The sequence below is a fragment of the Suricata suricatta genome, chromosome 4, assembly GCF_006229205.1.
Source record: "Suricata suricatta isolate VVHF042 chromosome 4, meerkat_22Aug2017_6uvM2_HiC, whole genome shotgun sequence".
NCBI classification, from domain to species: domain Eukaryota; kingdom Metazoa; phylum Chordata; class Mammalia; order Carnivora; family Herpestidae; genus Suricata; species Suricata suricatta.
The window spans coordinates 37,402,861-37,426,554 of NC_043703.1; the positions used below are offsets into that span (position 1 = coordinate 37,402,861).

Sequence of the window (23,694 nt, forward strand, 5' to 3'; positions counted from 1 at the left end):
TTACTCATTAATGATTTAAGAACATTGCTTTAATAATCTATTGAAGTCTATGCAAAACAAAACAATAATACATTTTACCAGAGGAAAAAATAGAGAACAGGTATTTAGTGAGTAAGACAGTGAAATAAATACAAGAAAGGAAATCTGAATACAGGGGAGAAGAAAAGGAAGTGAACTACATTAATGGTAGTATTTCCCAATTGGAGGGCTTTTCTATTTACATAGAAGTTACCTAAGAAAAGAGGATCTGCTCCCAGCTGAGTGAATCTAGGACACTTTCTGAGAAAATGATTTACGTGACTATTAGCCATAGGAGCTGAGACAGCATTCACTAATGCACCAGGCCTCACTTGACTTGAGAATTTTGCTCCCAAAACCTCTGTCAGGTGACTCTCCATTAGTATCCAAAGAAGACTCCCCTCCAACTCCATCCATTAACTTGCTTATTTCCTGTCCATTGGAAATGAACCAGTCGATGCCATGCTTAGATTCTGCTCTGTCTTCTGTTTATAACCAGATGTGAACTGTATCCCTCTAATATCCAAAAGAGCCAACAGCCTCAGGCAGAGGTAGAACCCTGTGGACCTACTTGGGTGTCTGGGGAAGAACCAAAAAATGGCTTTTGGAGGTAAGATGGATGGAACAGATTGAAGGATACCTCATCACATTAGCACTTGAAAACAAACAAACAGAAATTGTACAACTTACAGCCATTTTACCAACCTATTCTTTATTATAGACATTATCTAGGATACTCTCGATTAATCAAATTACAGCTGCCTCCCAGGACCACAGCCCAAAATATCCAGCATTCACTGTCAAGTTAATTAAGTGCCAGGTGGAGCGCAAAAGAAAGTACTTGCAGATCTAGCCATCTATGAACCAGAGACTTAAATCTTTGGCTTCCTTGGCCCAAAGGAGATGAGAGTAGGATTTGCTGCTGCTCTGGGGGAAGAGAAAGAACTGGAAGCCTTACTTTCCATATTGGTGCAATCCCACTGAGAGAGACACCCTACACCGGACCTGCCCTTCGCAGCTGTGTCACAGGAAGATACTTTTTTCCCCTGATGATCATAACAACTAAAGCAAGAGGAAAAATTAGTCAACTGTTTTGTAAGTTTGATTTGAGGTTGTGTTTGTTTTCATTGCAGTAACAGGCATGAGAGACGAGGTACTGCCTTCCCTCTTTGGGACAGAAATATCTTTCACAGAAATATCTTTCCTCTTTCACAGAAATATCTCATATGGTTGTGCAAATAAAGCTTGTGTAATACTCAAAAAATCTATTATTTGGTTTTCTGAACTTGGCTGTCAAATCAGATTCCACAGAAGAACAATGTTAACTATCAGCTCTAACACTGCACATTCTCATTTTGAAGTTCAATGAAACTGACTAAACTGGTGAACCCTACCAGTCACGGTGGCCAGGGATGAAGTCAAATTTATCAGAACCATAAACACTGAGAATACAGAGGTTATAGACCCCCATAGAGACATCCTTTAATTTAAATAATTTTTAAAAGTTCTCAACAAATAGTAGAAAAACCATTCTCCAAAAGGTAAAGACTTAAAGTCATTAAAATGCCAAATGGAATACAAAGAATTAATGGCATATTAATTAGAATCACATTTAAAATATTTGATTAAATGTCTACAAAGTTTATGTGGAAATTAAATATAAACAAGAAAATCTTAAAAAGTGGAATAACAATTTGCCATAGTTGACATTAAAGTCATAAGTCACCATAATAAAACATAGTATAGTATCAGTGGAGAGAGAAGCAAATAGGTATGTGGAACAGAATATAGAAATAGATCTAATTAAGACATACATGAGGGAGATAACATGACAGTAAAAGGAAGGGGTAGATTATACAGGTAAATTAAATGGGCCAGCAGATGATTCATTTGAAAAAAAATAACTTATATCTCTACTTTGCACAGTATTCAAAAAATAAAATCAATATAGATTAAATGTCTTAGATAATAATAATAATAGAACAATTTTAGCACTAATTATTGAGTTCACAATTTTCCAAGCACTGTTATAAAGCATTGCTATAATCTAGTCAAATAATGTTCCAAATATCTTTATTTTACAGATAAGGGAAATAAAGTACAGAGAATCTAAATATTTGTTGGTAACTATGGAGGAAGAATTTTGAACCAGAACATATATTTTGCACTTAATTATTATTCTAAATTGTTTAAAAATTATTTATTTTAAATTATTTTATTCTAAACCTATAAAATATCAATAAAATATGATATGAATATCTTTATAACTTTAGTATATTGGGATTAGGTGTTTTTCTGAATGTTAGGATTCAAGAAATGTTGAATTTCTTTATTTTCTGTAAATCAAAATTAATCTACTTGGAAACTCTATTCAGAGTGGTAGGAAATTCAATCAGTGACTAGCGAGAAGGGATCTTTCTTTTCCTAGAGTCTCTTTTTTTTAGTGTTTATTTATTTTTGAGAGAAAGAGAGAGACAGCGTACAACCAGGGGAGGGGCAGAGAGAGAGGGGGACAAAATCAGAAGCAGGCTCCAGGCTCCCAATCATTAGCACAGAGCCAGGCGCGGAGCTCAAACCCACAGACCGTGAGATCATGACCTGAGCTAAAATTGGACACTTAACCAACTGAGCCAACCAGGCGCCCCTCTTTTCTTAGAGTCTTAAAAGTGAAAATCTTTGTTATTAATTTCTATTACTCTGTAACAGGTTACCACAAATTTAGCAATTTAAAAGAACACAGATTTCTTATCTCGGTTCCAATGGGTGAAAAGTCCAGGCATAGCTAAACTGGATTCTTTGTTCAGGGTCTCACCAGGCTGAGATCCTGAAGTTTGCTGAGCTGTGTTATATAGATTGGAGGTACTCTTCCGATCTCATCCAGTTTCTTGGCAGAATTCAGTTCCTTGCAGCTGTAGAATGAGGGTTCCTATTTTCTTATCATCAATTGGGGTCACCCTCATCTCCTAGAATTTCCTTTAAGATGCTAGCCACATAACTCTCTGACAACATCGTCATTGATCTCTCTTCTTCAGTGCCAGCAGGAGACTCTCTCTTGGTCCACTAAGATTGTGTCTTATCTAATATAATGTGATCACATAACATTCCCCTCGCCTCCACGTCGGTCCACAACAAAATCTAAATGAGGTGTATTTCTGGACACTAGGCAATTTCATCTTTTGGTACTGAAAGTGAGAAAATGCAAACATTTAGACACCAACTTAAGTCAACAAAGGGTTAATACCTCTTATTCCCTCTAGTTTTTAATATTATCAATATAAATATAATCAATTGTAAACAAACCTTAAATTCTCTTTCCAGATAATTAGGGCCTATAACTAAAAACCTATAAATAAAAAGATCAAAGAAATGAATAAAGTAAAAGTATTCACTTAGTAAACCACACCGTAAATAGTATTGAAATAGAAAGGACAGACCACTGGAAAAATATTGCTAATGTATATGACAGAAAAATACAAAGAACAATTTTAAATTAATGCAAACAGCTCTTATAAACTAATAAGTTAAAAATTCATTTGAAAAATAATAAAGGTTATGAACAAATAACTTACATAATAGAAAATGCAAAAGGACAATAAACATATTGTAAGATGACTAGCATTACCAGAAATCAGGAAAATGCAAATTTAAACCAGTAATGAAACATCATTCATCACCATCTCACTTGAAAGGTATAGAAGAATAAATATTCTTACACATTGTTGGTGGTAGTATAAATTATAGAAATTTGAGAAGTAATCTGACAGTATTTATTAAAATTTAAAATATATGTACATTTTGAACCAGCATTTTCTTCGGTGAAATTTCTCTACAGATATGAAAGCATGAATAATTGATATAGGAATAAATGCAATTAATATAAAAAATTCTAGTACAATGTTGATACATTGAAGATCTGTAACTTCAATCAGGTCTTCCTCAACTTAACGATTGGGTTATGTTCTGATACACTCATCACAAGTAGAAAATATCATAATGTGAAAATATATTTAATACATCATAATTTGGCCTAGCTTACACTAACATGCTGAGAACATTTACATTAGCCTACAGTTGGGCAAAATCACTTAATGCAATATGAATACCTCATGTACGTTATTGAATGCTGTGTGAAAACCAGAATGGTTGTGTGGATGCAAGATGATCATTCTAAGTATATCAGCTGTTTACCCTTGTGATCATGTGGCTGGTCGGCAGCTGCGGCTCACCCCCATTGCTCGGCATCATGAGAGACTACTTTATCATGTATGCTAGCCCAGGAAACGATTGAAATTCAAAGTTTGAAGTACAGTTTCTCCTGAATGCATATCACTTTCACAGAATAATAAAGTAAATTTGTTATTTGAAATCATAATTTGGGAAGCTCCTGGGTGGCTCCACTGGTTAGGTATCTGGCTTGGTTCAGGTCATGATCTCATGGTTTGTGGGTTCGAGCCCTGCATTGGGCTCTGTGTGACAGCTCAGAGCCTGGGCCCTGCTTTGGATTCTATGTCTCCCTCTCTCTGCCAATACCCTGCTCTCTCGTTCTCGCTCTCTCTCTCAGATAAATAAACACAGATACACACACACACACACACACACACACACGCACACACAGTTTTTAAAAAATTATAATTTGAACCATTGTAGGGCAGGAATGATTAGTATAGAAAAATGGTTGCATAATCACTGAATTCATTTTATAGAAAACTATAAACTATTAAAGGTAACAAATTAAATGTTTATCTAATATATATCAATATGGAAAGATATCCATGGCATATTTTTCCATGGGAACAACTAAGTCAAAATGTTTTAAATATAATCTCATATTTTTGAAAATGAAACAAATTAAACAAAAGAAAAATATATATATTTGAACAAAGGTATCATTTTGGAAAGATACAGTATATACTAAAAACAAACAATTTTTGTTCTATTTCTCTATATTCAACCTATATAAGTGCTTTTAATTTTTGCAGTAATATATTACTACCATGTAAATCTCATTTATCATTATGTAGATATAACCTTGATGGAAGAAAATGTTTTGTACTATTTCTCTCCTAATCTTTAACACATGCTTTGGGATTTTACTTTCCATGTATTTTGCTTTTCCCTTCTGCACAAAACAGCTTTCTGACCACAATACTAATGACTAAGTCACCTATGACTATTTCTATATTTTCAACTGTATGTTTCTTTTGTTTGTTTATTGCTTTCTGCTAAGTAGGTCACTGATATGAAAATAAACTCAGTCAAGAGAACTACTTAATAGCATTGACTATTTTATAAAATATTAGTTTTTGAAAAAGATATACTAAATATATTGGAGAAGAGAGATGAAACTCTTCCATGTTAAGTGATTATTTTGTGTCACAAAACTTGCTAATTGCTTTCCATGTCCATAAACTTTAAATGTATTCATACAAACTCTTACCTATAGAGCAGTGAGCAGACTCTCCATACAATAAGAAGACTAATATAAATAGGAACAAAAAAAAACCAGAATAAATGAATTTGATTCAAAATAGAGTTAAGGGGGAGATTCAGAAGCAACAGGAAGGGACCAAAATCTGTTTATTCTTCCATAAATTGTTCATTTTCCCTCCAGCAGGCTGTTTCCATTCTCCTTTCTTGTGCATACCTGAAGTAAGATTTGATTGTGACGCCATCATGATTCTGAAGGCAGTGTACAGGAAAGTGCCATATAGAACCAAGTAAGTAAAGTGAAATATGTCAGTCCTTTTCACAGTCAGTGAAAAAATAATCTACTTTCTCTCAAAACATTTTACTCCCATTCGTAAGATTCTTATTGGTGTTCTTCAGCTTTCAATACTGTATTTCATGCATGTAGATTTGACAGTCAAATAATTGTTTTCATTTGTTCTTTCATATTGCCTTCGTCTACTTGGACAGCCATAACAAAATGCTATAGAGTGGTTGGTTTACACAACAGAGTTTTATTTTATTTCAGTTCCAGAGTCTAGGAAGTCTAAGAACAAGGTTCAGCAGGTTTGGTTTCTGGTGAGGCCTCTCTAGCTTTAGAAACCCACCTTCTTGCTATTTCTTAACATGGCCTTTCCTCAGTGTGTGAAAATGGAGAAAGAGATCTCTCTTCCTCTTCTAATAAGCCACCAATACTTTTAGATTAGGACCCCACCCTTATGATTTCATTTAATCGTCATCATTTCCTAAAAGCCCCTTCTCCAAATACAGTTATATTAGGGATTAGGGCTTCAAAATATGAATTTGGGGACATAATTCAGTCCACAGAACATATCAATGTTTATTGTTTCATTTATCTATTTCAAAGCAATTTCCAAGTATTATTACAAACAGGGAAAGTAAAAGATGCAGTGGTGTATGCAATTATACTATACACCGGATATATTACTGTATACAATTATACTATAATGCAGTCACTTTGTGTAAGTCTATTCACTCATTAGTTTATTCTTTCAGTAAACATTTTAGAAGCTTATTCTAGGCACTATGAAACAGAAAATTCCAGAATATTCAGTAAATAACTTTAATTCTTGAAATTAAGGTGTTTCTATTGTCAAATAAAAAAAACTAGCCACTAATATTTTTGATCATCTGTTCTATAGCTGACATTCTAAGATGTTTTGGGGAGTAAAAATGGCAGCATATAATATAGTCCTTGCCATTAAAGGCATAATATGCTCCTAAGTCTCTAATATTGCTGGAAATAATTATGAGCTATTTCAGATATCTATGGGTCACCATAGTGCTGTAAAATAAATGCTCACAAGACTTCCATGGCAATAGACTACTATTTTTACTCATAACTCTGTATCTTAGCAGGCGGGTACCTCTTCTGACTCAGTAGAGGCCATCCATGCATCTGTGATCTGTTGTCTAATTATTCAGTTCCACTGATCTTGGATGGAGTCACATGGGGACTTTCAGCTGGAAAACCTGAACTGACTTGATTCTACTTGATGCATCTCCTTAGGAAAGACAAGCAGGCTTAGTCTCAGGATGCTAGCAGGAGAGCCAGAGGAAAAGTGGAACAAATCAAGCAAGACCTCTTAATGGTGAGTCTCAGAACTGGCCCAGCATCCTTTCCTAATAGTTTATTAGGTAAAACAAGTTAAAAGGCCAGTCTAGATTCCAGGGGTACAAAAAAAAAAAAGGAGTTGAAATAATGAACTAAAAAAATCACATTGCAAAGAATGTAGATATTAGGGTGGATGAAAAATTAAGGCCATTTTTGCAATCAGTCTACCACACTGGCACAGTCGGGGGCGAGAGTAAACTGTAATCATTAATCATTTAATAGGCAAGAGAAGTTACCAGTAAATCCTCAAAGATACCCAAATTAGTAGGTCACAGATACTAAAATACACTAAGTCAAGAGAACTTCTTAAAACGTGAACTGTCCTGTTGTCAAGAATGGATGGAAACAGCTTCAGATTCATATTCCTCTCTCAGGCACATGTATACATGTCTCAGCATTTTCATGCATTCCCTAATTACTGGTTATTCTACTAACTATATTATGACAAATGTAATATTTATAATTAGTTGTAACCATTTTGGTTTTCCTTTCTCTTAGCAGAAACCACAGCTCCATTTCCTAGTGTCACCACCTTGGTCAAATCTATCATCGTCTCTTGCTTACATTTGCCTCCTGACTTTGAATACAGTTCACCACATGCGAGCCAGGGCAATCTTAAACACACGCACGCACGTACAATTAAAATGTGGGCTCCTGCTCTTTAATATGTACCATCTTTAACACAGCGCTTCATGATCTGAGTTTTGTTTCAGTTACTTAAAGGAGCCTTATTCAAATTTCCCTCAGGACATTACTACATTCTGTTCTTTTAGGATAACAGACATTTCATATTCATTCTTCAGATTTTAGATATATCGGTATTTTCCTAATCTTTTCTATTTGCTTGAATAGAAACCCTTCTGTATGTTTATAGAGACCCTCATCATTATTAAATAACATTTATTATAATTTGCAGTTATATTCTTAGGTGATTCTTTGATCAATTTTCACTCATCCTCTCTCCCCATCAAATATAACCCACACTGTAAGCTTCCTTAGAACATGAAAAGTCTGTTTTGCTTAACATTTTATGTGCCAACCCATAGCTAATGATGTGGAGAACAAAGGCAAAAGAATAAAATTAAATTTCCTTACATCTTATAGCTCACTGACAAGTCCTTGAGACAGGCAGAGTGACCTTCCCCAAGAAGCTTAGCTGTCTTGATGTTAATACTTTACTAAGGGCAAAAGGCAACCTTAGCTTAACATTAGCCCGACCTCTAAGATCCTGTAAGTCTCCTTTCACATATAAAAATTCCTTTGGAAATTTCCTTGATCTCTACTTTCCCAAGATATGTCTTAGCAATTATCCCCCAAGTATATGGCCCATTGATATATCTTTGAAGGGTCTCATGACTAAGATTTTACTGGACGGTAGTAAATGTCCTTATCCTAACAACAGCTAGCCCTTCAAAGTCCTTGCTTCCAAATCTCTTAGAGATTTACATTATCCCTAACCCCTCCCAACTTGAAAGTATATAATCAGCTGTTCTTCACAGCCCCAGTGTAGCTGCCCATAGGTCCTCCCCCTGTGCTTTAAAAAACCACATTTTTCTGTAGCAAAGACATCTTGAGAATTCTTTCTTGACCATTCACCCAGGAGCCCCAACATTTTCACATCAGCTAACACAGAGTAAACACTCAATAACCCTATTAGACTAAATACATAAATTAGTGTCTCTAATACATATATTAGTGTATATTTAAGCTTTCAAGATTACCAACAATAAATTTTCTATTCATAAAAATGGCTTTCAGAACCTGATTGTATGGTAGAAATATTCAGGACTTAACTAAATGTCAAGCTACTTTGCCTGCTTCTCTGTTCAGTTTCCCCCGTCACTGAATGAAAGTTGCCCTGGAAATTCATACTAACCATTTCATAACTCTGATATAAAACATTGTATCAAGCCACTGAAAGTTTGAGGTTTATTTGTTACTAAATCACTGTCTAGCTTATTTTGGCAAATCCAGGTGTTAAAATGTATAAAGTTATTAGCAGGTTTATTAATAATAATAAGTAAGTATACATTTGGACTTTCTTTTCTGAAGAAGTAAAATATCTAAGTATATTTTAGATTTTATTTTAAGTTTCTACTTCACTCAGGTGCCTGGGTGGCGCAGTTGGTTAAGGACTGACTTGGTTCTCAGGTCATGATCTTGCAGTTGATGAGTTTGAGGCCCTGCGTTAGGCTCTGTGCAGACAGCTCAGAGCCTGGAGCCTGCTTTGAATTCTGTGTCTCCTTCTGTCTCTGCCCTCACCTGCTCATGCTCTGTCTCTCTCTCTCTTTAAAAAAATAAACATTAATATTTTCTTTAAATAATTAAGTTTCTACTTCAGAATCACTGATCTCTAATCTAAAGATTGCAGTTATAACCTTTAAAAGAATACTAAAGATCATAAGCACTAAGTACCTTTTCTCTGATTAGAGTCAACAAATATTCCTGTTATAAAGAATTATCAACTTTGCCACAATTGTTATGTTCAGAAAAATAAACTCATTTAAATCTGTCATCACTAAAATCTATAATTTTTCTCCAAAAGCTATTCAATGTGCAACTGTAGTTTAACTAAAAAAAAAAAAAACCAAAAACCCAGGATTGAGTCAGTTACAAGACAGAGGGGGGAATGTAAGGACACAAGTCTAAACCAAACAGACGCCATGATAGGCTTTAAGCTTCCCCTCTGATCTAGAAGGCCTAGGTTTCAGTTCCCGGAAACTAACAGGCAGTTACACATTGCCTAGAGCAAGAGAGACCACCTTCTCAACACCCAATCAGGGAAGGCCAGCTACCACTCTCCACATTCCTAAGGGTGAGGCCTGCAGATGGAGACTTTAGATAGGACCCTGTTACCTAATGTTAAAGTTAACCCGATAGTCGCCGAACAAGACCCTAGGCTCGCCCTGTAATTGGTTGATTTTAAAGGTACTCTAAATGTTGTAATTGGATCCCGCCAAAAGTAACGAATACTCTAGACAATGTGTATGGCTAAGCCTGTTGTCAATGATATTGTACATTATGATTGGATCGCTTTGCCTGTGTTGCAATTTCCTGTAACTCCCCTTCTCAAAATTCATAAAAGCCCTACCCCGCCATGTTCGGGGCTCTCAGCAAGACACCACTGTGCCGGTGAAGTCTGTGAGCCTGAGCTTGGGCCCGGCCAGCCTAAGCCTGTAATAAAACCGCCCTTTGCTATGGCAAAAACAAAAAAACAAAAAACAAACAAATGAAAACTTAGATATGAACCAGCAAAACTCTAGATTTAACTTTCTCCAGACTATGCTATCCTGTCTTTTAAGCTGTCTATTTATCAGGGCTCTCTTATTTGATTTAGGTTACTTGTGTATTATATTCCCTAATGAAGAATTTACTGTTTTTATTTTCAAATACTATCATTTTGTCTTATTGGATAAATTTACCTCTTAAATAGTTTGCCCACAGAGAAAATCTCTTAAGCTCCTCTTCTTCAATTTTCATGTGTAGTACTTTAGTGTTTGGCACAGAATCCATATCTAAAGAAGATCATTTCGTTTCTTTAGCAGCTTATCTTTTCCCCTCTTTGCTTCCTATAGTTTTATAAAATACAAAAGGTTGCTTTCAATTATATGCCTTTAAAACTCTCCAGAACTATATGTTTCTGTAATTTGAAATTTCGCTTCCCATCTTGAATCCCAGTACCTGGAATTTAATCTCTAGTCTATGGCTTGCTGTTATCCCTTTTGTCAATATTAAACATGGTGATAGAGGAGGCAAAGTGGGGTACAGCCAGTTCCACATAAAACTGCATGTTGAATGACTGCCTGGAGAGGGGTGATCTCTGTGTGAGTTCTTCTATACCACTTAAAAGCACCGTGTGCTTTCAGCTTAAGAAAGGAAGAATTTAGAATTGGTTAAGATTTTATAATGTGTTTAGCATGTCAAAACACTTTTCTAGAGTTCATTCTTTTTTAATGAAGTCAAACTTTTATTCGTAAAAACATAATAACTTCATAGGGATTATTTTAAATGTCTTTTATGATGTGATTTTATAATCGATTATAGGTGACTCTATGAATTAACAGCCTGTGATTTTGAACCATAACATTCAAACACACGTTGATTCTAAACAATATAATATTTACACATGATTAGCCTTTTGTTACAGTCAGTCTTGTTTAAGTTAGCTAAATGAATGAAAGAAAAGAATTTGAATATTGAAATGTTAAAGAGTGTACCCACATAAATAATAATCTATACTGACATGTAAAGAATAGTTCTTTAAAGTAAGAATTTATTTGTTCTCTTGTATGCTGATACCAAAACTCAATATTTAAAAAAAGAAAGAAAGGATTTAAATAATTACCTAATCCTTAAAAAAGTCCTCCAATAGCACTGTCATCACAGAACTGGACATGGGGCTCAGTCTAACAAATCATGAGATCATGACCTGAGCTGAATTCAAGAGTCAGTCTCTAACCAATTGAGCCACCTAGGCCCCCTGATCATGTGATTTTTTTTTTAACATTAAAAAAATATTTTAATTTTTTTTAAATTTTTTTATTTTTAAGAGACGGAGAGAAACAGCATGAGCAAGGAGGGTCAGAGGGAGGGGGAGATACAGAATCTGAAGACAGGCTCCAGGCTCTGAGCTAGCTGTCAGCACAGAGCCTGATGCGGGGCTCGAACCCACGAACCGTGAGATCATTAGACGCTTAACTGACTGAGCCACCCAGGCACCCCTGATCATGCTATTTTTAAGTTAGGGATTGAGGGGCGCCTGGGCAGCTCAGTTGATTGAGCACCTGACTCTTGATTTTGGCTCAGGTCATAATCCCATGGTTATGGGGATGGGCCCTATGTCAGGCTCTATGCTGAGCATGAAGCCTGCTTGTGATTCAATCTCTCTCTTCCTCTGCTCCTGACCCCCATTCACATTTTCTCACTCTCTCAAATTAAAAAAAAAGATAAGGATAGAGATAGATAAAGACCTGAAATATGAATATGAATCTGAATATTATAAATGTAAATGAAGATATGTACGTGCAAAGCCAATTATCTCAGATATTTGCAAAAACTATTACCACCACTGGAGATTCCATAAAGAAATTAGTATTAGCTTCACAAAATAAGTGACCTTTAGCAACAGATATACTTACTTGAAGACATAAATGAAAAGTTTAGACAAGCTTCATAAAATATTTTCACACTTCATCAATTTATTATAGTTTCCCAAGAAATATCTGTTATTTTAACTGCAGAAATCTCTTTCTTCCTTGACTGCTAAGACTGACTAGAGATAAATATCTTTACTAAATGATGATGATGACAGTGATTACAGTGGTCATGACAACAATAATAAAGGTGAGTGTAAAGGCCGCTTATAGACCATCAGCTTGAACAATGGAAAGTTGAGTAAGGCAGAGGGTCCCACAGTAACCTCCTGGATGAATACAAATAGGCCCATTAGGTCACCCACCTCCAAATATCTGTTTGCCCTAACCGACCAATGGGTTAACTACACTTCGACACAGTTACCAAAAAAGGAAAATTCCACACCTGCCCGTATCTCCTCTCCTTCACCCTTTGACTACAGCCCTCACCTCTGCCTCCTGGCAGTCTCTGCTTTGCTGCCCCTCCCTGCCCTGCTCTGTATTCAATAAACTTCTATCTCCTTTGTTCTGCCTTTTACTGCCTGTGCTGCCAGCTTCCATGCCATAGGGTCCCCCCACATTTGGTGGCCCCCATCCAATTGGAAGACACTACAATTATAATTTATTGAGTCCTTACTCTATACTAGAGACAGATTATTTTTAACCTGCATGATCTCAAAACACACAACAAAGTTATGATGCTAGTTTTATGAGAATAGAGTCAATTTTTTTCAAATAAGGGAACTGGAGCTTATCAAAGTTTTAAACCTTGTCAACGTTTAAATGATTACTTATAAGATCAGGTTGTAAATCATGATTTATCAAAATTTAGAGCCCAAGACTTTAGTAGCAATTTTCTATGCTTTTTAAGCATACTAGTAAGTTCTCAAATTTAGAGTAGCTTAATTTCAAAAGAAAACAATGGGCAGTTTTAGCCTGAAAACATGCACTTTTTTTTTCTTTTAGTTTGTCATACTATTAACCTACTAAGCCTAAATATAGTCTGATTACCATAGGTCATGAAGTTGGATTGAGGACAATTACACACTCATCTGTGGCCATCATGATGAATCTGCTGCACATTCAGCACAGGTAGTAAAGTCTAAATGCTGTTACAGTTTATCTACTTACTTCTATTGGGGAATCATCTTCATTTTTACATCACTTTCAGTTGCAAGATTTAAAAGATGCAAAACAAAGGTCCCAATGGTTAAGATGTTTCCCTAGGTGACACAATTATATCAACTCAAATACAGCTCCAGTTTCCTACTGTAGATTTCAGTGTATGTCTATAACACAACCATTATACATTTTTGGAACATGATTAACTGTAAAATATAACTGCACTTTATAAATAGTTCCATGCTTCAGTTGTTTTTTAAATGTAATGAGTCAGAAAGAGTTGTGGTAGCTCTATTACTTTAAACTGTGAGGACTTTTCTGCAGCTTTCTCATGGCCAGGATGTGAATATTATTACTTCTAATCCTACTTCACTGTGAGGGTGTGATTAGAATGTGCATTTGTTATTTACCTAAAGTGTGTGTACTCAAATCATGCACATAATAACCTGAAAATAAAATAAGCTACTTTCTTAAAATTCTTAGTTTTGTCTCAGTTATTATTATTCAAATTTAAGGGAAAGCATTTTTAAGTCCTTGCCATCTGGTTACACAGATATGTAGATAAATCTCTGATGAAAGTGTCTTTGGGGCCTCTTTTCAAAGCAGCACACAGTTTCAAACTGGAAACCTCCTCATACAATCCATTTGTGCAGCTTCTCTGTACCATCATCCTTTAAACCAAAGGAAAAAGAGATACCAACTTCTAGACAAGACACTTAGCATAAACTGATGTTTTCAATGAAGATTAAAATAATATACTATCTATAATTTGAAGAGTAGAGAAGAAATTAGTTGGATTTTAAAGTAATTGGGGTTTTTTTTCCTGATTCTAGTCTTCAGAGCATTGAAAATGTCTTCATTGGTTGAGAATTCTCAGCCTAGTCTTAATTATAATAATAAAAAAATAAGAATAACAATGAAACAAAAAAGTAATCTTTTTGAAATCTTACTATGTATCAGGCATCCAGGTGATGCATGCAGGCACCCTGCATACATTTTGGCGTGTAATTTTACCCTTGTGCTATGAGAAGACACGTGCTATCATCATCTCTAGTTCAGGGATGAGGATACTGGTGGTTAGTAATGAAACTATATATCATAAAACTGAAATGTGATTCCAAGACTATGAGATAATAGAAATTATTCGTATCACCTCTCCCCTTCATACTGCATGTGATATTAGTCACTTATTATATTGAAGTTTTTCATTTTCCTCATTCATAACTTTTACAAATTTTTTCTCCAATTTTTTTTTTACTGATGAGCAACAAAATTTATTGTTCTTGTGGTGCCAATTTTTTTCTTTTTTCTTCTTGTTGTAAGAAAGTCTTAATTTTGGGGCGCCTGCCTGGCTCTGTTGGTAGACCATGAGACTCTTGGTCTCAGGGTCGTGAGTTCAAGCCCATGTCTGGCCTAGAGACATTTATTTACTTAAAATATTAAAAAGCCTTAACCTTTAAAATAAGTTTTATTTAAGCAAAGACATATTTTATTTGTCAAATTATAACATTTGCCTAGTTCTTGAATTAGTCTTCACAAAGCCATTATTATAAACTTAGTCTTCTGTACCACCAGAAACACATTGTTCAGTTGCAGAGAGGCCAATTTATGGATACCCTGGGTGTCCAAGATATCTTACAAGATTTAAAAAACTTATTCTTTTTTTTTTAAATTTTTTAATGTTTTATTTATTTTTGATACAGAGAGAGACAGAGCATGAGAGGGGGAGAGGCAGAGAGAGAAGGAGACACAGAACCAGAAGCAGGCTCCAGGCTCTGAGCTAGCTGTCAGCACAGAGCCCGACGTAGGGCTCGAACCCACGAACGTGAGATCTGACCTGAGCCGATGTTGGAGGCTTAACCGACTGAGCCACCCAGGCGCCCTTAAAAAACTTATTCTTATGAAAATTAGGTATTTTTTATATAGTTCTCAAATTATTCCAACAAAATTTTTCTAATTTTATTACATTCAACTTAAAAATAATGATATCAGAAGAAGGCCCTAATTCAGTCTCATGTAATAATGTCTTTGATAATCTCACTTTCAGTCATATTTTAGTGGATGCTAAATGATATTTTGATCTTTTTCTCTCTTAAGTGTGAGCTCTAGCAGTCTCAAACCAGGCGAACCTTTCTAAAAATGGCTGTTACAAATAATCAGTCTAAAGTGGACTTGGATTTGCTCTTTCAACATGAAAATATTGCCTCTTGAGCATTTTCTGCTTTGTTTTGGAAATTTTCCTTTCCTGTCTCCTCAGTGCTTTGTTTGAGCCAAGATCTGAGGCATATATTCAATTGAATTTTAATGGATTGGGAGACTATCTTCTCTAACACTATCTATTAACATAATGACAACATAACCCAATGAGTATTGCTTGTAGTCAGAAGTCCTGGCGACAGATAGCAAGTATTACTGGAGTGACAATTACTGCCTCAAGTCCCTCCGATTACGTTTGAAGAACCTTCACTATTTTTTCTACTTCAAATTATAGCTCTTAAAATTATAGAAAAGCACTACTTACAATTCTAAGTGCAAAGAGAATGAAACATTTCTATCAGTTAAGGTTTTCTTGATACTCTCAAGGATTTATTAAAGATATTCTAAAGGAACAAACAGAGGGGTGCCGAAAGGGTTGTGGGATGGGAGATGGCCTAAATGGGGAAGGGGCATTAAGGAATCTACTCCTAAAATCATTGTTTCACTATATGCTAACTAACCTGGATGTAAATTAATATTAAATAAATTAATTGATTTTTAAAAAATAAAAAGTATTCTAGAATTTTCTAAGCTCTAGAAAAGTGTTTAATACTAGCTGATGGCTATAATAAACTATGGGATGTTTTTTTAATGTTTATTTACTTATTTTTGAGAGAGAGAGAGAGAGAGAGAGCATGAACAGGGAAGGAGCAGAGACAGAGGGAGACATTGAATCCCAAGCAAGCTCCTCCCCACTGCCAGCATAGAGCCTGATGTGAGGCTCAAACTCACAAACCATGAGATCATGACCTGAGCTGAAACCAAGAGTTGGATGCTTTACCACTGAGCCACCCAGGTGCCCTAAACTATAGGAATCTTTGTAATACAGGGTCCTAAGCCTTAGTAGCTCTGAGGTGAAGTCCAAGAAGATTATGCTTTCCAAAATGTTTCATAGAAGAGAGTTCTGCTTATGACAGTGACAGAATAACCTGTAACAGACTTACCTTTTCTGCAGATAAAAATTAAAACATTTGGACAAAATGTGTTTAGATTTTTAAATATTTATTGGACTCTTAACCACTGAGCCACCCAGCCACCCCGGACAAAATATTTTTAAAAGTACAACTTTATGAACACTCTGAAGAGTGACCATAAACAGAAGGAAACTGGCAGTCTAACCTTGAAAATGGGTAACAAATTTGGTACAATTTGCAATTAAGTTACTTTTTGCCCAAGGGCCCTCTCCAGTGGGCATGCCTGGGAGTCAAAAAGCAATGGAAACTGTAATCCTACTGGCTTGACAGCCAGATGGTGGGATTTGTAGGTTCCAGAAGTGGCTAGAAAGTGAGAGAAAAAATTTCAGAAAGAAAATGCTACTGAGGAGGAGATACAAAATTTGCATATAAACTCTGCCCACTTTTGTATATAAGTTACATTCTTTGAGGATGTTGCAGGTTCCAGTGTACTCAGCAGAAAACAATAGCTCAAAGACTAAAACAATGGAGCAGAGAATTTAGCTTTTACTCACCATGGTAGGAACAGAGTTTAGAGTTTGAGGTCAGCCAGTTTACCTGCATGACATTCTTCACAGGAAGATAACAGAATACAGATCTGTACTGGATCATCCATAATATTCAATCTACAGCCTCCTTACAAAGAACTCTCTGGGTCTAAGGGAATTTATTTTTTTAGATGTTAAAAAAAAAAGAACTAAAGTGAATCTTACACAAACCCTTCAAAAGTGAAGAATGAAGAAATATTCTGTGGTTCTTTATAAGGCCAGCATAATAAAAAAAATAACAGATAACAGAGAAATGACAAAGATAACAGAGAAAAAGGAAACTCTAGACATCTATTCCTGATAAACAGAGTTGAAAACATTAAAAACAAAAGCTCTCATTACAAGAGAGGCAGAGAATTGGGAAGATCTGGTCTCATCTCTCTATAAACATACTAAGAACAGACCTCCTGGCATATACAATGTTATTTGCTTGTGGAAGAGTTCTTGCCTATGAATTTTTTTTTTTTACAAGATGCACCTGGTGTAAGATTGCTTCTGGTATACACTGGGGGGAAAATCAGGTATTTGTATCAGTTCAATGTTCTAAAATAAAATAATTAAAATAATTTTTTCCTATATATCATCCAGGTTTAGAATCATCATCTAGGTTTAGAAACTACTGTATTCTTTGAAGATTAATCCTATGAATCGTGGCCAGTTGTCCCAGGAGGGAAGCAAAAGGATTTCAGTTGCTTTTAGGCAGTGACTACACATCGAACCAGCAAATTAGAGAACAGTTGCTAACACCAAAGCCTTCTCTTATATTAGCTGCTGACACTCCTCTATCTTATCTAAGCAGAAAGTCTCCACTAACAGAAAGTTTCTTTTTCTCCTTAGCTGCCTACCAACTGCTAATTTAGCTATTTTTCACTTACTGATGAACGTATAAAATGCCTAGTATTTTTTATTATTTTATAATGTTTAAGTTGTCTCTACCACACTGAACACAATTCCTTATAAAATTAAGTTGCTGTTTGAATACTTAGTCATTATTCCATTAATTATGTCATAATATGCTTGTAATTTTTGCTCAGTACTTTCACGACAAATCATTTTATTAAAAACAAAAGAAAATTGAAACTTTCTTTATTCTCTTATTTTAAGAAAACAGTAAATTGCAGCACCAGGAGTTATCATCACAATGAAGCTAACATTTTAAGCCCTCATTATTTGCCAGTCAATATGGCAAGGGTTTATATACACTGTCTCAGTTAATCTTCAAAACCACAGTATAACTACACATTTTATGATCTCTTTTCTCAGCAAGGCAGAAATGATGCCATCTTCAGGTGATTCTAAAATATGCTGATAACTGTTTGTGAACCATCAGTTTAGACACAATATGACAAATTTGCATGATTAATACTTCTCAGATAAAAATAGAGAGCCATCTTCTTTTGAAAACACCACATGTGACTTACAGAGACATCAGAGATATAGATTCATGCACTTAAATTCTATTTCAGAGAAATAAATCTAAAGCTGTATGAATAATTCTACACCCACCTGATATACACAATGACTTTGGGTCACATATTTGCAGTCATTTTCATCAATTACATAATGATTGGTTATGCTTTGCTGTTGAGGTGTCACATGATACTGAGTGTTTGTGAAAGCAAAATCAGTCTGCTTTGGAGGTCACTGAGATAAATAGAGTTAATTGCCTTGGACCAATCAGTCCTATAGCACATGGGTTACTTCACATTTGTGAGTCAATCAAAACAAAAGCAGAATTAATAGTCTGACTAAAGAAGTGCCAGCATGTCTCAGATACTACCTGGAAAGAAGGCTCTGAAAAGAATTCTTCTACTGAACAAACATTTTTAAAGTAATCCACCGAAGTACCAAGCCATGACCATTTCAGAAGGAGGGCAATGTATGGAAGGAGTCAAGAAACGAAATCCTCTTTGATATATACATTGCTGTTCAAAAGTCACCTCTGAAATGAAAGCATGCTAATTGAGGATTGATGGTTCTGATTCAACTCGCAGCCCCTAACGATAAAATTTCTCAATTTTTAGGATTTAGTCACATGGAAATGCAAAAAATGGCTCTGGTTTCAATAGCTCTATACACTGATGTTAATCTTTCATTTCCTTGGGAAGCTTTCTCTGTTAAATCCACGTATCAAGGCAAAATAAAGATGTGTAGATATATAAAAGAGTTTTGGCAACTGAGTCAATATTACTCAAACACACAGGTTGGTGGAGTAAGGCCAGTGGAGAAATCTAGACTACTGCTTGTTTTTAGACATAAAGTTCTATTGGAACACAGCCACACTCATTCATTATATATTGCCCATGGATGCTTTCATGCTACCCAGACAAAGCAGAGACCATGTGGACTGCAAAGCCCCAATTTTTTATTATGTGGTACCTTGCAACAAAATTTGTTGACTGCTGTATCGAACAGAGTGATGTGTCAATATTTAAAGACTGCATAATGTCAAAGAAGGCTTCTCGACACTTCTTATTTTATTATGTAGTGATCTCCACTCTAAACAACCTCTTGACCTGCACCTTACTTATTTTTTTTCTCATGGAGCGAAAGAATGAGTTCCCTGGTTGTTGAGTGATGTTCATTGGCCTCTGTTGCCACACTGGATGAAGTTAATCCACTAAGAAGCTATAAATCCTGAGTTTTCAGGCTTTCTCTTTTCTTCACATTTTTGTTGTTGTTGTTTTAAGCACCAGACTTATAACTGCATAATCCTAGATAGGTATATTTGTCCCGCAGGTCTTCGTTTTCCTAAGGTTCTGTGCTGTAAACTTGATTGCGGGGTTGGGAAGTGTCTGCAAGCCTACTTGCTTCTCATTTACCACCACAAGTTCTTGACCAGCTTTATGAGTCAGAGAAGCAACATGCTGGACTTCCATGTTATCATTTATTGCTTTCAGAACTGTGATTAGGAAGAGGGCTGTGATTTATTTGGCATTTATGATCTGAGAGCTTCAAGATATTAGTGTCACTTTCAAATTGTTTATATCCTTCTGGAGAGGCAGACATGTTAACACATAGAATATTATTTCAGAAATATATAATACTAAAAACACATACTATGGAACCAAAAAGAACATGGGAAGAGATCCCTTTGAATTCAATATGCATCACTAAACAAATATGAGATGAAACTATTATCCGGCATGTGGAAGACTTGCATAATCCAAATAATAAGCTTGACTCAATTGATGTTATTTATAATTTAGTAATATGTTATGGAAGATAAGCCATCAATGTAATGACTCCATCATTATATAAAAGAAACAGCACTATACTATAATCGGTCCCATGTTTGTAAAATAAACTTAGTACTAACAGATCACTTGCAGTGATAATATCTGCTCAATAAATACTTTTTTTTCATTTAAGGAAGTAATCTGGTCTTCATAGCCATTGAAAACGCATCCACAAGTAAGAAATATCCAGACACAAAACTATTGGTGGGAATACAAACCAGTATAGTCATTTGGAAAACAGTGTGGAGGTTCCTCAAAAAGTTAAAAATAGAGGTTCCCTATGACCCAGAAATTGCATTACTGGTAATTATCCAAACGATACAAAAATACTTATTTGAAGGGGCACATGCACCCTGATGTTTATAGAAGCATTATGACCAATATCCAAGTTATGGGAAAAGCCCAAAGGCTAATCAACTAGTGAATGAATAATGAATGAATAACCATAAAGAAGATATGGTGTGTGTGTGTGTGTGTGTGCATGTGTGTGTATGAATATTAGTCTGCCATCAGAAAGAATGAAATATTGCCATTTGCAATGACATAGATGGAGATAGAATGTATTACCCTAAGCAAATTATGTCAGATACAGACAAACACTATATAATTTCACTCAGATATGGAATTTAAGAAATAAAACAGATGAAGTAGGAGTAGGGGGAAAAAAGAGAGGAAAGGAAGCAAATCATATGAGTTTGGTGAAGGTTTTTTTTCTTATTTTTTTAGAGAAAGAGGGAATCTTAAGCAAGTTCCACATACAGCACAGAGCTCATTGTGGGACTTGATTCCACAACCTTGGGATCATGATCTGTCTCAAAATGAAAAGTCAGACACACAACCAACTGAGCTACCCAGGTGCCTCAAGAGACTCTTAACTATAGAGATCAAACAGGGTGCTGGAGGGGAGGTGTGCAGGGGGTGAACTAAATGGGCGATGGGTATTTAGAGGACACTTGTGATGAGCACTAGGTGTTACATGTAAGTGATGAATCGCTAAATTCTAGTCCGAAAGCTAATTTACAGTATATGTTAACTAGAATTTAAATAAAAATTTTAAAGAAAAAAGAATTTTTTCCCAATAATAAGGAAAGCAAATTCTTAACAAATCCCCATGGAATATGTAAAGATTTTCTGTTTATTAGTTTAATAAGAAAATCTCAATAAATTCCACACAAAAAATTATATTAGACCATTTTGTCTCACAATGAGGCTCTATAACTAAAAGGCAATATGAAAATATAGTCTTTCTACCCTCCCCCTAACTCAATCTCCTTAAAAGATATCCCAAAGCCCATGGGGAAAAAAATTAGAGAGTTGAAATTGAAAGTTATCACGAAAAAATAAAGAGAATGCCAAAACTAAGAAACACCATTGCACACTCCAAGAAAAATTTCTGGCTAGAATCAAATGAGTTCATATAAGTAAGAGGCAATTTAAAGTATGAAATAATTGAACAAAACAACGTAAGCTTAAAGAAAGTAAAACAAAGGGTACAATAATTATAAAATATGAAATTAACAAAACAGAAAAGTTTTAAAGCCTTCAACTTTAAATTATTCATATTATATGAAAAGCTGATTGTTTTCAAATGTCAGAGTAGGCCAAATTTGAAAAACCATTCAAGAAAAAAAAATTAAAAAGGATAAATTTAATTGCTTTTGGAACAGGAAGGTGAAAATATTTAGATATAAAAAGGTTTTCTTATAATATTATATGTCAACAAACACAAAGATCAAGGAGGAAACTCTTGATTTGTTATTTAATGTATATAATGATTTTTGTCTCTGTTTTGGAAACCCCCAAACTGACAGGAGCATCATGCTGTTGGCTCTCTCTATGATTAACTGCAGCCTCCTCACTTTTTCTTCCAATTTGGGATGATGGACACAAGGGCAAAATTCCAATACAAAGCAATCAAATATTTTTTCCTGGGAAATCGATTCTTAAGCTGATAGATACAAAGGAGGTGTTTAGCACTGACTTGCTTTCAGAGAAGCCAACACAAAATCTCCAGGGGCTCCTGTGGCTATGTTTGTTCACTTCTTTTAAGTTTTCAGTCGTTCCAATAACCTTCCAATAAAATCCTTTTTGTCTTTTTCACTCAGCTGAGCCAAGATACATTGTTGCTAGCAAACAAAAGAATATGCTCCCAGAGATCTGTGAGATGAGAAATATCAGATTTCAGGGTCGGCTTGTTGTTTCTGATATTTCTAAACAACTCAAAATAATAGAATGACTATTTCAACTCTCAAAAGTTTACCTCAAGCAAAGAATAAAATGTAAGGCTTTCATGTGCTTCTGAAGGAATCACTTACTGCTCATAGTCATGGGGCTGAGATTGGCAAAAATACAAAAAAACAAAAAACAAAAAAAAGCACTTTGGAACATAAAACTTCAGCAAAATACATCCTCAGCTAAATTCACACATTTTACTTTTCTCTGATGAATGTTAGAACATTACTTTGGAAAGGATGGAAAACTTGAATGATGCTATATCAGAGGATGTGTAAGATCAGTAACTTTCTTAACCCTATCCCTTTTTGGTACTATGAAATTACCACTGCAGCTCCTTCTGTACTGGAAAATATAAACAATTTGCTCCATTCACCAATCCTTTTCTCACTGAGCTTTAGTCAGAATTTGATTCAAAACGGCACTCATGATGAAGTGAAATATCCAGAGGGAAGAAAAAGGTCATGTTCAAAAAGTACTTATAAGACTTTCCTAATTTACATGTTAAAAAAAATGAGAATTTTACAAGTGCAGTGTTCGAGCTTCTTAAAGATGAAGTTTTTAAAATTATTTCATTGCTGTAGGTATACATGCTTAGTCATGTGTATATTTTCATGCACACACATATACACATAAATAAACTCTGCATTTAATATAATAGTTTGGAAAGCTAACTATAGTTCTTTCCGTTGGCTAAGCTGAGTAATATAAATCTTTTTTTAATGATTCCTATTTATTATTTCACAGTTCTACAGATTAGAAGTTTGGTGTGTTTGACTTCTCTGCTCACGAGGTTAAAATCAAAACGTTGACTGGCCTGGACTGATATTTGGATGCTCTAAGGGTGACTCCACTGCCAGGCTATAGATGGCAGAATTCATTTCTGTACATTTATAAAACTGAGGTCCTCATTTCTGAGAAGCCCAAAACCTTAAAATTAGAGCTAGACAGACCAAGACTTAGCTGGTCTGTACTATTTCTGAGAAAATTAAAACTGGACCCGCCCTGCTTGTTCTGCTTCTGTACTGATGCTTGGGGGGCAACACCCTGGGTGGGAACAACCAGATGGCTGGGTGGGGACGGCCAGATGGTCAGGGAAGGTCAGCTGGAAAG

General features: G+C 35.3%; 1 long non-coding RNA gene across 1 annotated transcript; it reads left to right on the top strand.

Annotated features, from left to right (window-relative positions):
• The first annotated feature begins 601 nt into the window (after nucleotides 1–601).
• On the top strand, nucleotides 602–13,323 carry LOC115289239. Its single transcript, XR_003907498.1, has 4 exons — nucleotides 602–628; nucleotides 5,630–5,735; nucleotides 6,995–7,076; nucleotides 13,248–13,323. It is a non-coding gene; the product is annotated as an uncharacterized LOC115289239 (long non-coding RNA).
• The last annotated feature ends 10,371 nt before the right edge of the window (nucleotides 13,324–23,694 follow it).